We start from the raw sequence: 6,000 nt of genomic DNA on the forward strand, positions 1-6,000 counted from the left end.
AAAAATAGTTTTAGATGTCTGGAAGAACTGTAATATAATATGAACACGTTCGTGCTTGGTGACAGAGCCCCAGATATGGCAGTACCACTGCTTTATTTATGAATGAAAGAAATATTAACTTTCAGATAGAGATTAGTGAAGTTAGAATATTTTTTCCCATTCAACTTCATGGATCCCTTAAATGATATTTAAAGCTATGGAACACGATGAAATCTACTAGTATGTGGACAAAGAAGAACAAGCATTCCTAGGACTAATCTGGGATGTTCTTACATTAGGAGATTGAATGAAGGTAGAGGAGCTTAAAAGAGACGAGAAGGCACAGGCAGTGAGGTAGGAGAGGAACCAAGAGGGGAGAAGTCGGTAAGTCAAGACAAGAAAATGTCTGTGGGAAGGACTCAAGGATCTGTATTCTTCATAACTTCAGGGATTTATTGTGTACACGGATGATTTAGATTCCTCTTTACTGGACTGTTCCCATTGTTCATTCAGCTACTATTTTTCAACCGGAACAATATAGCAAGCAAGGTGTTCTAGGGCTGGGAATACAGAAATAATGATCACTTCCTGTGTGCCAGGCACTCAGTATTCAAGAATTGAATCCTGTCACATCCATATTATTATTACTTTCACCAGTAGGTGGGATTAGGGCATTTATCAGAATCATCTAAGCGTTTTGCTAACAAAGGAAAAGAAAAAAGATGGCCGTGGCCCACCCCAGACATTCTGAGTCAGAATGGGAAGTTGGGATACCCATGTCCCACTGTGTTTCTAATAAATTGCACAGGTGATTTACATTTGTTTATTTATTTATTTTTGTAGAGATGGGGGTCTCACTATGTTGCCCAGGCTGGTCTTGAACCCTTGGGCTCAAATTATCCTCCTGCTTTGGCTTCTCAAAGCAATGGGATTATAGGCGTAAGCCACCAAGACTGGCCTGATTTCCATACTGACCAAAGTTTGTCTTTGATTTTTAAAATTATCTTTTTTTTTGTAGATTTAAAAAAATTTATCTTTAATTTTTGTGGGTACATACCCAAACATTTTGTGGGTATACATATTTATGGGGTACATTAGATTGTTTTGATACAGGCATGCAATATGTAATAATCACACCATGGAGAATAGGCTATTCATCCCTTCAAGGATTTATCCTCTGTGTTACAAAAGAATCCAATTACACTTTTTTTTTTTTTTTTTGAGATGGAGTCTCGCTCTGTTACCAAGGCCGGAGTGCAATGGTGCAATCTCGGCTCACTTCAACCTCTGCCTGCCGGGTTCAGGCAATTCTCTTGCCTCAGCCTCCGGAGTGGCTGGGATTATAGGCATGAACCCATGATGGCCGGCTAATTTTTGTATTTTTTCAGTAGAGATGGGGTTTCGCCCCGTTGGCAGATGATCCACTCTCCTCAGCCTCCCAAAGTGCTGGGATTACAGGTGTGAGCCACCATGCCTGACCTTTGTTTTGTAGAGACAAGGTCTTGCTATGTTGCCCAGCCTGGTCTTGAACTCTCGGCCTCAAGTGATCCTCCTGTCTTCACCTCCCAAAGTGTCGGGATTACAGTCATGAGCCACTGTGCCTGGCCAATTACACTTTTTTAGTTATTTTGAAAGGTACAATTAAGTAATTATTGACTATAGTCAATCTGTTGTGTGATCAAATAGTAGGTTTTATTAATTCTTTCTGTTTTTTTTTGTACCCATTAACCATCTCTACCTCCCCTGCAGACCCCCACTACCCTCCCCAGCCTCTGGTGACCATACTCTACTCTCCATGTCCATGAATTCAATTGTTTCAATTTTTAGATTCCACAAATAAGTGATAACATGCGATGTTTGTCTTTCTGTGCCTAGCTTATTTCACTTAATGTAATGATCTCCAGTTCCATCTTTGCTGTTGCAAATGACTGAATCTCATTATTTTTTAAGACTGAATAGTATTCCGTTGTGTATATGTACCACATTTTCTTTATCCATTCATCTGTTGATGGACACTTAGATTGCTTCCAAATCTTAGCTATTGTGAACAGTGCTGCAACAAACATGGGAGTGCCGATATCTCTTCAATATACTGACTTCCTTTCTTTTGGGTATATACCCAGCAGTGGGATTGGGGGATCATATGGTAGCTCTATTTTTAGTTTTTTGAGGAACCTCCAAACTATTCTCCAGAGTGGCTGTACTAATTTACATTCCTACAACAGTGTATGAGGGTTCCCTTTTCTCTTCATTCTCACCAGCATTTGTTATTGCCTGTCTTTGGATATATCCCATTATAACTGGGGTGAGATGCTATCTCACTGTAGTTTTGGTTTGCATTTCTCTGATGATCAATGATGTTGAGAACCTTTTTGTATGCCTGTTTGCCATTTGTATGTCATCTTTTGAGAAATGTCTATTCAAATCTTTTGCCCAGTTTTAAATTGGATTATTAGACTTTTTTCCTATAGAGTTGTTTGAGCTCCTTATATATGCTGATTATAATCCTTTGTCAAATGAGTAGATTGCAAATTATTTTCTCCCATTCTATGGGTTGTCTCTTCACTTTGTTGATATTTTTCCTTTGCTGTGAGGACGTTTTTTTTAACTTGATATAACTCCATTTGTACACTTTTGCTTTGGTTGCCTGTGCTTGTGGGGTATTGCTCAAGAAATTTTTGCCCATACCAATGTCCTGGAAATTTTCCCCAAAGTTTTCTTGTAGTAGTTTCATGGATTTAAGTCTAATCCATTTTGATTTATTTTTGTATATGGGGAGAGATAGGGTTCTAGTTTCATTCTTCTGCATATGGATATCCAGTTTCTTATTCTTTTATTGTCTCTGTGTATTTTCGGACAAGACTGGGTGTGTTCGAAGGCTGGGCATGGTGGCTCACTCCTATAATCCCAGCACTTTGGGAGGCTGAGGTGGGAAGATCACCTGAGGTCGGGAGTTCGAGATTAGCCTGACCAACATGGAGAAACCCTGTCTCTACTAAAAAAAACAAAATTAACTGGGCATGGTGGCACATGCCTGTAATCCCAGCTACTTGGGAGGCTGAGGCGAGAGAATTGCTTGAACCCGGGAGGCGGAGGTTGTGGTGAACCAAGATCACGCCATTGCACTCCAGCCTGGGCAATAAGAGTGAAACTCCATCTCAAAACAAACAAACAATAAAAAGATTGGGTGCATTCACGGTGGTATGGCTGTAGACTGACTGTATTTTCAAATAGCTTGTCTTCAGGCTCACTAATTCTTTCTTCTGCTTGATCAATTCTGCTATTAAGATTCTGATGCATTCTTCAATATGCCAATTGCATTTTTCAGCTCCAGAATTTCTGCTTGATTATTTTAAATTATTTCAATCACTGTGTTAAATTTGTCTGATAGAGTTCTGAATTCCTTCTGTGTTATCTTGAATCTCTCTTAGTTTCCTCAACACAGCTATTTTGATTTCTCTGTCTGAAAGGTCACATATCTCTGTTTCTCCAGAATTGGTCCATGTCGGCTTACTTAGTTCGTTTGGTGAAGTCTTGTTTTCCTGGATGATGTTGATGCTAGTAGATGTTCTTTGGTGTTTGGGCACGGAAAAGTTAGGTGTTTATTGTAGTCTTCACTGTCTAGGCTTGTTTGTACCTGTCCTTCCTGGGAAGGGGTTCCAGATATTTGAAAGGTCTCGAGTGTTGTAATCTAAGCTATCTGCTTTGGGGGATACCCCAAGCTCAGCAACACTGTGGTTCTTGCAGACTTGTAGAGGTACTTCCTTGATGGTCTTGGACAAGATCTAGAAGAATTCTTTGAATTACCAGGCAGAGACTCTTGTTCTCTTCCCTTACTTTCTCCCAAACAAACAGAATCTGTCTCTCTGTTCTGAGCCACCTAAAGCTGGGGGCGGAGTGACACAAGCACCTCTGTGGCCACCACCACTGTGACTGTGCTGGGTCAGACCTGAAGCCAGCACAGCCCTGGCTCTCACCCAAGACCTGCTGTAACCACTTCCTGGCTACTGCCTATGTTCTCTCAAGGCCCTGGGGCTCTACCATCAACAGGTGACGAGGCCAGTCAGGCATGTGTCCTTCCCTTCAGGTCAGCAAGCTCCCCTAGGCCTTTGGTGGGTCCAGAGGTGCTGTCTGGGCATCAGGGAGTAGAATTGAAAACCTTAGAAGTCTACCTGCTGTTCTGTTGCACTGTGGCTGAGCTGGCACTTAAACCATAAGACACAGTTCTTCCCACGTTTCCCTCCCCTTTCCAAAGGCAGAGGAGCCTCACTTCATAGCCACCACCACCACAGGCCACAGGCAGTACTCCACAGGAAGTACCGCCATACTAACGCCAGTGTTCTCTTAAGGCCCAAAGTCTCTTAAGTCAGCCGGTGGTGACTGCTGCCTGGCCTGGGACTCACCCTTCAGGACAATGGGCTCCCTTCTGGCCCAGGGCACGTCCGTAGATGTCATCCATGAACCAGGTCCTGAAATATGTGACCCCAAGAGCCTGCCTGGTGCTTTGCCCATTTGTGGCTGTGCTGGTATCTGAGGCCAGCAAGTTCCAGAGGCTCACCCTAAGCGCTCGATTGAAGGGGGCCTGCCCCTCCACACCTGTGGGTATTTCTTGTCAGGCGGAGACAAGAGACAGAAAAGAAATAAGACACAAAGTACAGAGAAAGAACAGTGGGCCCCGGGGACCGGCACACTCAGCGTGCGAGGACCTGCACTGGCGCTGGTCTCCGAGTTCCCTCAGTATTTATTGATTACTATTTTTACTATCTCGGCAAGCGGAGTGTGGCAGGAGAACAGAGTGATGGTGGGGAGAAGGTCAGCAGGAAAACATATGAGCAAAGTAATCTGCGTCATAAATAAGTTCAAGGGAAGGTACTGTGCCTGGATGTGCACACAGGCTAGATTTATGTTTCTTTACCCAAACATCTCAGTGTAGCAAAGAGTAACAGAGCAGTATTACCGCCAGCATATCTTGCCTCCAGCCATAGGGCGGTTTTCTCCTATCTCAGAATAGAATGAATGATTGGCTTTACACGGAGACATTCCATCAAGCGGAAAACTAGAGGCCTTTCTCTTATCTCAACCGCAAAGAGGCCTTCCTCTTTTACTAATCCTCCTCAGCACAGACCCTTTACGAGTGTTGGGCTGGGGGACAGTAAGATCTTTCCCTTCCCACGAGGTTATATCTCAGGCCATCTCAGTGGGGGGAAACCTTGGACAATACCCAGGCTTTCTCGGGCAGAGGTCCCTGCGGCTTTCTGCAGTGCATCGTGTCCCTGGTTAATGGAGAACGGAGAATGGTGATGGCTTTTACCAGGCATACTGCCTGCAAACATATTGTTAACAAGGCACATCCTGCACAGCCCTAAATCCATTAAACTTTGATTCAATACAGCACGTGTTTCTGTGAGCACAGGGTTGGGGCTAAAATTACAGGTTAACAGCATCTCAAAGCAGAACAATCCTTCTTAATACAGATCAAAATGGAGTTTCTTATGTCTTCCTTTTTCTACATAGACACAGTAACAGTCTGACCTTTCATCCTTTCCCACACACGCGATATAGTACCTGGGTATCGCTGCTGGTTGTTCAGGCCCCAAAGACTCTTCATCTAGGAGATGATGCATGCTGGCTGGACTGGGTCCTTCCCTTCAAGGTGGCAGGTTCGCTTCTGACTCAGGGTGTATCTAGAAATGTTGTCTGGGAGCTGGGGCCTGGAATAGGGGCCTCACAACTCTGACCAGCGCCCTGTCTTGCTGTGGCTGAGCTGGTATCCAAGATGCAAGACAAAGTCCTCCCCACTCTTCCTTCTCGTCTCCTCAAGAGGAAGGAAGGAGCGTCTTACGGAGCTAAGGGCTTTGCAGCCTGGAGTTAGGGGAGGGACGCCCCAGCGGGTGTCTCAGTATGTCACATGCCCTCCCACCAAGTCCACTGTCTCTGGGCCCAGTTCAGCCCTAGGACATGAAGTTGTGTCAGAAGAGCTGCAGGTTGGTCAGGGTGGAGGAGCTGGGGAGAGTGGGTAGA

At 44.3% G+C, this 6,000-nt stretch overlaps 1 protein-coding gene across 1 annotated transcript in view; it reads right to left on the minus strand.

The window, feature by feature from the left end:
- The window catches only part of SLC28A3 (solute carrier family 28 member 3), a 97,147-nt gene extending 91,556 nt beyond the window's left edge, over positions 1 to 5,591 (minus strand). Inside the window, exon 1 of the mRNA XM_023196409.2 lies at positions 5,545 to 5,591. The gene's annotated coding sequence lies outside the window, so the exon portion shown is untranslated. The remainder of the gene's footprint in view (positions 1 to 5,544) is intronic.
- Positions 5,592 to 6,000: the final 409 nt, after the last annotated feature.

The sequence above is a fragment of the Piliocolobus tephrosceles genome, chromosome 14 (genome assembly GCF_002776525.5).
Source record: "Piliocolobus tephrosceles isolate RC106 chromosome 14, ASM277652v3, whole genome shotgun sequence".
Taxonomy (NCBI): domain Eukaryota; kingdom Metazoa; phylum Chordata; class Mammalia; order Primates; family Cercopithecidae; genus Piliocolobus; species Piliocolobus tephrosceles.